Consider the following 12,359-nt stretch of genomic DNA (forward strand, 5'->3'; position numbering starts at 1 on the left):
AGATTGACAAGGAGCAATCAGTAGGCTAATGGCAATGTAACAGAGGGGAACCCTACTGGTTTCCTTTGGCTCTGCACAGATCCACACATAAGGTAGTACTTGCCACTACCTGCTCAAGTCCAGCTGCTAAAGCACATCTAGGACCTCCCCGTGTGAGTTCTAAGCAAGCTAAGATCACAAGCACTTTCCCTAAAAAGGGATTCCTGCCTCTATGGATAAAAAGAATCTCTGCCCTATGGATGCCAGTACTGCACTTTCCACAAACATAAAAGGAAGAATATCGGCTTAAAAATGAGTAATGTTAAGACAGGAGTCCACAAAAACATGCTTCAAAGACATATCACAGCAATTTTGTTTGACTTTCCAAGAATCCACCATCAACCCATTTTTTTACAATAATGATTAATGAAATTGCTGGACGCATGCCATCATGTCAAACAGTACTTGCTTCTAATTTGTGTCAGTGTCATGAATCTCGTGCATTTAAAAAAACGCCAAGTTCTTTTATTATTTGGTAAGTGGGGAAAATCCGGTAGCAGGCTGAGTTTAATAGATTTTATCTAAGTGGATTCTAATTGTGAATAAAGAGAACAATAAGATTTTATCTAAGTGGATTCTTATTGTGAATAAAGAGAACAGTATTCATATAAAAAAAATAAAAATAAAAAAACACACTCGGCTGGGCATGGTGTCTCACTCCTGTAATCCCAGCACTCTGGGAGGCTGAGGCGGGCAGATCACCTGAGGTCAGGAGTTCAAGACCAGCCTGACCAACATAGTGAAACCTTGTCTCTACTAAAAATACAAAAAATTAACCAGGCATGGTGGCGTGTGCCTGTGATCCCAGCTACTAGGGAGGCTGAGGCAGGAGAATCACTTGAGCCCAGGAGGCAGAGGTTGCAGTAAGCTGAGATCATGCCATTGCACTCCAGCCTGGGCAGCAAGAACAAAACTCCGTCTCAAAAAAAAAAAAGAAAAAAAGAAAACCACACAATCTTTTTGGGGATCTTTTGTGCTTTTTGTCACATCTTTGTTTTAAAAGAACAGAAGACAAGAGAAATAAAGTCAGAGAAGTTTGAGAAGTTTTACGATTATGACACGAAATAGAAATCCTTAAGTGGTCCCCATATGTCACTTAGGGGCTCTGGGCCTTTAACCTTTCTTTAAATGAAAAATTAAGATAAGAACACAATCCCCGGTTGGGCGCGGTGGCTCAAGCCTGTAATCCCAGCACTTTGGGAGGCCGAGGCGGGCGGATCACAAGGTCAGGAGTTCGAGACCAGCCTGGCCAATATGGTGAAACCCCATCTCTACTAAAAATACAAAAATTAGCCGGGAGTGGTGGCGGACGCCTGTAGTCCCAGCTACTCGGGAGGCTGAGGCAGGAGAATCACTTGAACCAGGGAGGCAGAGGTTATAGTGAGCCAAGATTGGGCCACTGTACTCCAGCCTGGGAGACAGAGCGAGACTCCGTCTCAAAAAAAAAAAAAAAAAAAAAAAAAAAAAAAAAAAAAAAAAACACACAATACCCTAAATCTAATATAATGTTAGGAGTCACTGGTAATAGAAAATGCAGCTCAAAACAATTATTTAAATTATGAGAACACATGGATACATGGGGGAACAACACACACTGGGCCTGTCAGGGGTGTGGGGAGGGAGAGCATCAGGAAGAATAGCTAATGGATGCTGGGCTTAATATCTGGGTGATGGGATGATCTGTGCAGCAAACCACCATGGCACATGTTCACCTATGAAACAAACCTGCACATTCTGCCATGAACCCCTGAATTTAAAATAGAAGTTGAAGAAAAAAATAATAAAAATAACAATAAACAATTATTTTAGATAAACACAGTATAGATTTGGTTGGACTAGTATCTTGGGCAAATAAAACTATCAGATTCTTCTCTAAACTAAAATTAGTAATCCAGGAAAGGTATTTTAGTACCTCTGATATTTAAGCAAAGAATCATTACATCATTTCTCTTTTTAATTAATTATCCTGATAAATAAGTATTTGAAGAACAGACTCAAAGAAAACTCCTACCAGTAACTCATGGAAGCTGGTAATGACAATTGACAAAATAATTTTTATTAGAAGGAAAAGTTAAAATGAAATACCAAATTAAAAGAATGGCTTAAGAAAGCAGGAATGACTCATATTTTACCAGTTAAACTGTAAGTAAATTATACATTAAAATTCCAGCCATATTCAATTAAAAATACTAAGTTTGGTGAAATTGTGACCATAATCACAAGGGACCAGTAACTCTCAATGGCTTCATATCTGAATTAAGACATGTATTACTTTTGGAGCTTTGTGATCTTGAGAAAGTTACATTATTTATGTCCCTTTACCAATAAAAATAAAGAGTTGGACTAAATATTTTCTGTGGTTTCTAATAAATGTAAAATGTCTACAAATTTACTTCTCTCTGGAAACTAATTATACCTTTATTTGGATAAACCCTGACCCTACATCCTGTACTCTCTTCTCTTAAAGACTATTACCTCTGCTGGGCGCGATGACTCATGCCTGTAATTCCAGCTCTTTGGAAGGCCAAGGAGGGTAGATCATGAGGTCAGGAGTTCAAGAACAGCCTGGCCAACATGGTGAAACCCCGCCTCTACTAAAAAAAAAATTAGCCAGACGTGGTGGCACACACCTGTAATCCTAGCTACTCGGGAGGCTGAGGCAGGAGAACTGCTTGAACCCAGGAGGCAGAGGTTGCAGTGGGCTTAGATCATGCCACTGCACTCCAGCGTTGGTGACAGAGTGAGACTCTGTCTCAGGGAAAAAAAAAAAAAAAGACTATTACCTCAAATATGTACATGCATAAAATTCTTGGTTGAACACAGGCTATTAGAAGGAGAAGCTTGTCTTGAGAAGCTTCTGAAACACCAGCCCAGGAGCCTCACTTCCCCAGTTAAAGCAGAAAAGTGGTCAGAAACTCACCTGCAGCAGGCCCTTTATATTTGAAATATTTCCTGGGTTTCTGCAAGCCCTTTAGACAGCTGATATTTCTAGGGCAATTATTCTCCTCTCCTACCATGCTCATTCATTTTTGTTTCAGTAAGTACCAAACATTTTCAAAGAAAATATAACCAGCACCTATAACTTCTGCCTCAGTGGGCAAATCACTTCTTTACTAATATCTCACCAAGTGCTTTCACAGGTCATTTCTCTCCGAAGTTAAAGGTCAAAGAATAAAACATCCATCTCACAGTATAAAGTAATGGTTTCATTGAGCTTTGATGTTCACCTTCACTCCATGACTTGTAGACCGACATTGAATCTTAAGACACAAGCATCTCATCAATAAGGAGAATGACAGAAAACACTTCAACTGCACAGCAGAATCACTCTTCAAAAGGCTAATGGGTCCCTCCTCGGATACACCTCCAGCCACTGGAACTTCTATTTAGATTCACAAATAGTTAACCCCCAGAAGTAATCACAGAATTATCAAATATCCATTCTTCTGTTCTTGGTCCGATGGTTTAACTGTCTCCTGTCTTCAGTAGGACTGTCACTGTAGCAAAATGCTGGTTTTGTGGCTTTTCTTTATCTATAGTACTGATTTACTTCAGCATCTTAAGAAAAGCAATCTATTGAGAAAAAACATCTTGAGGAAAGTGCTTAGTAAACAAAATTTCTATCTCTTGCCTGATAACAAAATTAAATGGCAAATAGAGCAAGCGTTTAAACGTATAAAATAAAATCACCAGAAGAAAAGATGAGCAAATATTTTTACAATTTTGCTTTACATGTATGACACAAAATCCAAAAATTATAATGGAAAAGTTGATACATTTGAGTTCATAAAAATTGAAAATTCCTGTAAAGCCAAAAAAAAAAAAAATCCACCACATTGGTATGGGGGAACTAGGATAAGATATTTTTGGTATATGACAATAGATAATAGGGTATAAAAATCAAGTAGAAAAACAAACCCAATTTTTAAAAATACCAAAAGTAATAAACCAACTATTTAAAGAAAATAGCTAATAAAAATATAAAACATTCACTTTCATTTAAAAAATCAAAGAACTAAAAATCAATCAGTCCGTTTTCTACCCAACAAAATGAACAAACATTAAAAAGACTGATGATCACCAGTGCTGACAAGCACATGAGGAGAAACAGACCCTTTCACACTGTCTTCACAGAAGTGTAAGTTCCTTTCTAAAAGGTCATTTCAATGAACCTATCTAAATTCAAAGTGTGCACATTTACCACTCTTGCAATTCCATGTCTACTATCTGCTAGAAATATTCACATAAGCACACAAAGATATGCACACAGAGATATTTATTGTAGCAGTGTTTGGAACTGCAAAAACTTGCAAATAACCTACATTTCTGTTTATAAATAATGGAGCAAATACAATACAATGTGGTAAATTCAAACAACACAAAATACTATCCAATTCCTTTAAAGTTATGTAGATCCATCACTGGAATACTTGCTGTTAAAGCCTTCAGCCTCCACATAAGCAGTTACCCTTACACAGAGGCCACCATGCTATGAGGAATCCCAACCATTCCATGCATAGAGACCACATGAGGAGGCCCTAAGACTGCATGAAGAGAGAGAAAGATGTCTGGCCAGCTCCTAAATGCCCAGCCCTTGCTGTTCCAACTCTAAGTCACCATCTAATTGCAGCTGCATGAGAGACCCTGATTCACACAGGTTCAATCAAGCCTTTTGTGGACTCCTGACACACCAAAAACTATGAGAGATTTTTGAGTCTACAGAGCTGATGACCAGGTGCTGAACAGAGATTAATATATCACGTTGTTCACACAAATCAAGATGGCTCCCTGCCCACATGAGGAAGCATGCTTGCCTTTCTCCTTCTCCCACATTTTATGCCTAAATCATTCCCAAGGTAAAGTGCACATCTGGCCAGCTTCATTCTGAGGTAATAACCTGGTTGTTCATCACTTCATTGGAGAAAGGGAGATGTCTGAAAACTAATCCACACATATGGTGCAATGGAGGCATGGGTGGTGTGATGTCGCCTTTGGAAAATGCACAGAGTTCAGGCACAATGGTTTATATAAGTCTACTCCTAATTTTCAGGGTGGAGAAATTGACTTTTGATTATACACACCAGTTTTATGTAAGAAAAAAAAAAAAAGTCAAGAGAACCTAAAAGCCTGGAACATCCTGTAGGGGCAGAAAGTAAGGAAGTATCAAACACATACAAACACACACACGTCCAAGGGTCACAGAAATTAACTGCCAATTGGCCATGGCTGGAACAAGTTGAGCAAAAACATGGAAAACAGAGTACCAGGTTATAATTCAAAGTATAAAATAGACATTAATGACTCCATACTGAAAAAGACTGAATAAATAAATATAAGGGGGAGAACAAATTTCTAATTCAGAACAATTCCAAATAATGTATGCAGATACTCCACCATCAAGGAGGTGGAATGTAACTCTCTACCCTTTAAGGTGACTTCCTTCCAAAGGTACAGTATGGAAAGGGACAAAAAAGAGTATATTTACAGCAAAGAAACCTGAAAAAGACTACCTCAGCTGGGTAGTCAAGGTTAACATCATCAATGACAAGATGTATTAATAGCAGATACTCTCGACATGATGTGTTAAGAATGGCATTTTACCATCTGTCATGTGCTTCCCAAAAATACATCAATCAAGTATAATCATGAGAAAAACATCAGACAAGTCCCAGTTGAAGGACATTCCACAAAATACATGACTCATACTCTTTAAAACTGTCAAGATCATCAAAAACAAGGAAAGTCTGAGGCGCTTCACCAAGAAAAGCCTAAGTAAACCTGACAACTCAATGTAATGTGGTATTCCTGGATGGGGTACTGGAACAAAAAAACAAAAAAAGACATTAGGGAAAAAATAAGTAATTCTGAATAAAGTATGGACTTTAGTTAATAATCATGTATCACTGTTGATTCATGAGCTGTAACAAATGTACCTTACTAATGTAAGATGTTAATGACAGAGGAATTGGGTATGGAGTATATGGAACTCTGCACAAGCTTCACAGCTTTTCTGTAACTCTAAAACTAGTTTCAAACAATATGTTTATTGAAAGGAAAAAGAGAAAAGAGAAAAGAGAGACAGGCATGAATCCATATTATTCTACCAAAAAATTTCTATTTCATTTTTTTAAATTTTTGATCTATTTTTCTTTTTTTTTTTTTTTTTTTTTTGAGAGATGGGCTGTCACTCTGTCACCCAGACTGGAGTGCAGTGGCGTGATCTTGGCTCACTGCAACCTCCACCTCCCAGGCGCAGGTGATCCTCCCACCTCAGCCTCTCAGGTAGCTGGGACTACAGGCACATGCCACCATGCCCAGCCAATTTTCTGTATTTTTGGTAGAGACGGTGGTTTCATCATGTTGCCAAGGCTGGTCTTGAACTCCTGAGCTCAAGCAATCCACCCACCTCAGTTTTCCAGAATTCTGGGATTACAGGCGTGAGCCACCCAGCCTGGCCTTATTTTTTTTTATTATTGTTTTAAATGCATTTACACACTCAAACCCATATATGTATATAACTGAGAAATGATTCTATATGCAATTTTTGTTTCATCTTTTTGCATGTAATGCTATTTTTTAAATATTTTCTTATCAATACATCCTCTAAAATATACATATTTTAATTTAGGTAGATCTACAGGCTGGGACATGGAAATATGTAAATCATAAACAGAATTAAGTTTAAAAGGCAAACTGAACTTTCACTTTATACATTTCATCAATGTATGATTCTTTTAAATCAATAATGTGCAGACAGTGCTTTCACATCCTTTCCCTGCCTGTGATGGACACTGTGGTCAGGTGCCTCGACTCCCCTTCAGAGATAAAGGCACCACTGCTCCTCTGGCTGCTGGGAGTGGTCCCCTATAGGGAGTGTCTCAGCTAAACACAGCTACTTTGCCCAAAGTCTCTCCTCCTTCCTGGGGCATCTTGCTCCCTCCTGGACCACTCTAGAGGGTCTCAGACTAGTTTAAGAAGATCCGTAGAGTGGACATAGCCTCCAATAAGCATCACATCCACTGAGCACTGCAGCTCACCTTCACCCTCTGCACAGCCCTACTTTCCTGCCTTGCCTTCCACAGGTGCAGAACCTCCAATGAGCATCACACCCAATGAGCACTGCAGCTCACATTCATCCTCTGTACAACCCTAATTCCTCGTCTTGCCTTTCACAGGTGCTGATCTCAAGAACATATTCCAGTGAAATCCCAGGCATGCTCATTTCCATCTAATAGTCTGTTTCCCAAAAAACCCAAGTCGTGTTACTGCCTTTCTTTTGATCTGCCAACTCAGAGAAATAAGTTTGACTACCACATTTCCCAGGCTCCCAGACTGCAAGCATCAGGCCAGGGTAAGTCAACAGGAAAGAGAACATTGGAGGGTGGGAGGAAGGGAGCAATCAGAATGTATCTACCTTGTCCTCCCTGCTCCAGGTGGGACCCCTGCAGTGGCTGCAGCTCCCCAGGGTCCCAGCTGCTACAGCAAAGTCCTAGCTCCCAAGCTCTGGTTTCATCACCTTTTTCTGTTGCCCTTCCTGCTCTCCAGGTGGTAGTGGCTTCCTTCTGTTACTCTTCTCAGGGTTGCCTAAGGGCCCCACCATTCCCTGTTTGACCATTAGCTCTTCTAACACTTTTGGCATTTGTTTCCTATATTAAATTCTTTTGACTAAGCTACTGAGTATGAGCTTTGTTTTTCTAATTGGACTCTGACTAACAGTAAATAATCAGAGCAAGACTGATAAATACATGGATGGACGGATAGACAGACAGACAGACAGACACACATCCCAAGGCACAATCCAAACTAAATTTAACATAGGCAAAGAACGCTCCATTTTGAGGGTTATCTTGGTTTCTAATTCTCAAATCTCTTTGATGCAAAAACATATTTTAATTAGATCTTTCTTCAGTTGGTTTTAAAAAAAAAAGAAAAATTGTCCCCCAATCGTTGGTCTATTTTGCAGCAACTATCAAGAAAGGTATATCGTTAAGTAAAAGTAGTATTAAATTAGTTTAGAAAAGAATTATAAAGTTTAGTTCAGCTCATAAGATAGGAAAGGGAGGAAAGCAGTTTTATTAATGGTGCAGAACAGCTCTTTCTGCTTTCAGGCAGAGGACCCAACAGACGGACCGAAAGGAGAAGCCTCATGAATCTTATCCAAAAAACATAGTTTTTCCTGCCTAGGCAAGTATCTTGCCTACGCAGATAGTAGGTCAGAGACGAAAAACAAAGTGTGGAAAGAACATAATGTGCAGTTAAGTTTCTGTAATTTATTTGCTGTTTTTATCTGAAATAATTTTTGGAACATAGTCATTTGGGCACCTTGTGTTTAACCTTGAAAGATGGGCTCAGTAGAAACAAACAAAAAGACAACTAAACAAAGGATTTCTAGTAATTCTTCCTGCGGACAGGAAATGGGAGATACAAACCACCACTTAATTTTTGTAAAGGCCTAGTATTTACTCAATCACAATTACAGTGACAACTTAAAGACAGAATTTTAAAATTGGTAATGGAAGGGAATGTGCAGGCCCGGGGCCGGGGCTGGAGTCACACAAAGGCTCCGGCTTATTTTCCAGCTGCCTACTGGACCTCACTACCTGGATGGCCCACAGGTACTGAAAACTCCACGTTTTCAATACCACACTCATTAGCCTCGTCCACCATTGACCCTGTGGCTAAAAACAGGAAATTTTTCAATTTGAGACTGACTGCAGGGTTTCAGTTGGCCAGCATTCATAGGAATGAAGACAAACACAGAGATGGTATGTCTAAGAAACTTCAAAAGGTGTAGACCACCTGATTGAAGCATTTCTGATTTATTTTATATTTTTTCATTATATTTCTGTCCTCCTACAAGGGAAAGTCATGATTATACTAACTGAGCTAAAATGTTTATTAGCAGATGCCCAGTCATCTTCTCACATCTTAAAATCATAGTAGGATGTCTTCTGGTATTACATCATGTTGATCACGTGGACACGCTGGCTGGAGCTCTCCAGCTGACACAGAGCAGGGTTCTGTGCTGTCTTCACACAAAGTGGAATTTGACCATCACTGCGCCATGCCTTGGGACATCCTGAAAGCCAGCATGAACACATCCTCTAATCCTGGGACACTACTTTCCGCTCCCACTGGGAATCCAGAATGACCTCCACTGACAGCAGCACTCCTACATCAATGCTGTCTGTTACGAGACACAGCTCCATTGGTTTGCAAAGTTCTTCCCCTTCCTGGTGCTCTTGCACACACTCTTTTTTGCAGCCTGCAGCAACTTTTGGCTTCACTACCCCAGTACCAGATCCAGGCTTGAGCATTTTGTGGCCATCTTTACAAGTGCTTTGATTCTCCATGGACCACCCGCGTCCTGTCAGAAACAGTGGCCGAGCAGTCAGTGACGCCTCTGAAACTCTCCCAGTTCGATTTTGCTTTTGTCCTCAGGGTGTTTAACTGACATAGATTCCAGCAAGCAGTCATTGTCCTACCCGCAGCCGGGTTTGGAGTCAGCTGGTATAGAAAGCCCAACTTCCAGTCGCCTGGACAAGAAGGAGGGGCAACAGGCCACAGTCATCTTTGAAAAAGTGAGAAGATTCCGCATGCGCGTGGAACACGACATCATTTATAGCGTGTATCTGAAGCAGATAACAGTCAAAGTCATTTTATTCGTGCTCATCATAACTTATGTTCCGTATTTTTTAACCTATGTCACTCTTTAAATTGACTGTTCAGTTGACATGCAGGCTTTTACAGAATATAAGCCTACCATGTGTCTATTCCTTCACAGAAATCTTGAAGCTTCTGGCTTAATTTTATGCCATTTTGGATATACTCTACAGTCTGACCTCCTCCTACAGGCTGCGGTGGATGCTGAGGAGTTCCCTGAAGCAATATTCCTTTGAGGTGTTAAGAGACAAAAGCAACTATAGTGACATCCCTGATGTCAAGACTGACTTTGCCTTCATCCTTCATCTGGCTAATCAGTATGATCCTTTTTATTCCAGACGCTTCTCCATATTCCTATCAGAGGTCAGTGAGAACAAACTGAAACAGATCAAGCTCAATACCGAATGGTCAGTTGAGAAACTGAAACATTAGCTTGTGGAAAATGCCCAAGACAAGATAGAACTGCATCTTTTTATGCTTAACGGTCTTCCAGACAAATGGAGGTGCTAAGCCTGGAGCAGATCCCGGAGGTGCAGCTGCCCTCTACCGTCTCACAGCTGATCAACCTCAAGGAGCTTCATGTGGACCATTCATCTTTGGTAGTAGACCATCCTGCACTGGCTTTTTGGAGCAGAATTTTAAAATCCTCTGCCTGAAGCATCCTGAAATGGGAAAAATCCTATGCTGGGTATTTCACCTGAAGAATCTGAGGGAACCTTTTCTCTCCCACATAGGGAGGCTGTGTTCTCCCTGAACAGTTGAGTACTATGCAGTTAGAGGGCTTTCAGGACTGAAAAAAATCCAAGGACCCTCTACTTGAAGGGCAGCCTCTCCCGGATCCCACAAGTCATTGCAGACCTCCTGCCTTCACTGCAGAAATTGTCCCTTGATAATGATGGATGCAAACTGGCTGTGCTGAACAACTTCAAAACCATGGTCAATAAGAAAAGTCCAGAACTGATCAGCTGTGACCTGGAACGCATTCCATACTCCATTTTCAGCCTGAATAATTTGCATGAGTTAGACCTAAAGGAAAATAACCTTAGCACTGTGGAAGAGATCATTAGCTGTCAGCATCTTCAGAATCTTTCCTGCTTAAAGTTACGGCACAATAACATTACTTATATTCCTGGATGAATTGGGGCATTATCTAACCCAGAGCAGCTCTTTTGGGGTCTTATAATATTGAGAATCTGCCCTTGCAGATTTTCCTATGAAGCAAACTACATTATTTGATTCTAAGCTATAACCACTTGACCTTCATTCCAGAAGAAATCCAGTATCTGAGTAATTTGCAGTACTGTGCTGTGACCAGCAATAGTGAGATGCTACCAGATGGGCTGTTTCAGTGCAAAAAGCTGCAATGTTTACCTCTGGGGAAAAATAGCTTGATGAATTTGTCCCCTCATGTGGGTAAGCTGTCAAACCTTACTCATCTGGAGCTCACTGGAAATTACCTGGAAACACTTCCTCCTGAACTAGAAGGATATCAGTTCCTAAAACAGAGCGGTCTGATTGTTGAAGAAAATTTGCTCAATACTCTTCCTCTTCCTGTAACAGAATATTTATAGATGTACTTAGACAAATGTTGACCTAATGAAGAGACCCATGTTTCAAAATCATTTTTAAAAGTATGCTCCAGGGCTTTAAACAAGAAGTAAAATTTTCTAAGTTAATAAAGATGAAAAATGGGTGACTATTATGAAAAAAATTAGTAATTGATACATGAGTTTATACTTAGAAAGGGAACACAATTTTAGAAATGTGTCACCTCTTCATGTATATATTTAGGCTTAAATCAACTTAATCATATTCAATAATCATTTGGATAAGGAATCTTATAATATTTATAAGAACATTGATATGTTAACCCTTTTAATTTGTCTTCTGGTAAATGTTTCTTGAACAAGTACTATGTACATTTTCATCAGTGTTAATTGGAGAACTATCAAGGTATTTTTTAAAAACTATAATATCACAATTTTTACATGCTATCCAAGATAAGATTTTAAGATGCTAAAAATGTCCCACACATCTATATCGTCAATATGAAAGTGACTAGCCATGTGCCATTGCACAGCAGTACGGATGTGGCAAATGTGACTGAGGAACTAAACTTTTTACTTCATTAAACTTTAATTAAATAAAATTTTAATTTAAATAGCCACATGTAGCTAGTGGTTATCATCTTGGAGTGAACACATCTATGAACTCAAAATCTGGCAGGAAAAAAAAAGTTACAAAGTGGTCAATTAACAACAACAACAAAAAAGACAATATGTTCTTTTTTTTTCAGGCTCCCTTTGATTTGCTAGTGCCACTAAAGCTATTACAGTTTTCAGGCTCCTGTTGATTTGTTTGTGCCACTAAAGCTATTATAAAATAACTTTTCCAAAAGTAAATCAGACGTTGTCTTGTCACTAAGAACAAAAGTAAAAAGAAACCAAACAGAAAAATATTTCAGTGATTTTCAATGGCTTTCAATTGCTTTTTTTTTTTTTTTTGAGACATAGTCTCGCTCTGTCACCCAGGCTGGAGCGTAGTGGCACCATCTTGGCTCACTGCAACCTCCACCTCCCGGGTTTAAGCAATTCTGGTGCCTCAGTCTCCCGAGTAGCTGGGATTATAGGTGTGTGCCACCATGATGGGCTAATTCT

At 39.6% G+C, this 12,359-nt stretch overlaps 1 protein-coding gene and 1 pseudogene across 2 annotated transcripts in view; one reads left to right on the forward strand and one right to left on the reverse strand.

Annotated features, from left to right (window-relative positions):
- ENPP1 (ectonucleotide pyrophosphatase/phosphodiesterase 1) overlaps nucleotides 1-12,359 on the reverse strand; it is a 115,939-nt gene that overhangs the window by 86,358 nt on the left and 17,222 nt on the right.
- Nucleotides 8,874-11,294, forward strand: LOC103884034 (annotated as a pseudogene).

The sequence above is a fragment of the Papio anubis genome, chromosome 6, assembly GCF_008728515.1.
Source record: "Papio anubis isolate 15944 chromosome 6, Panubis1.0, whole genome shotgun sequence".
Taxonomy (NCBI): Eukaryota; Metazoa; Chordata; class Mammalia; order Primates; family Cercopithecidae; genus Papio; species Papio anubis.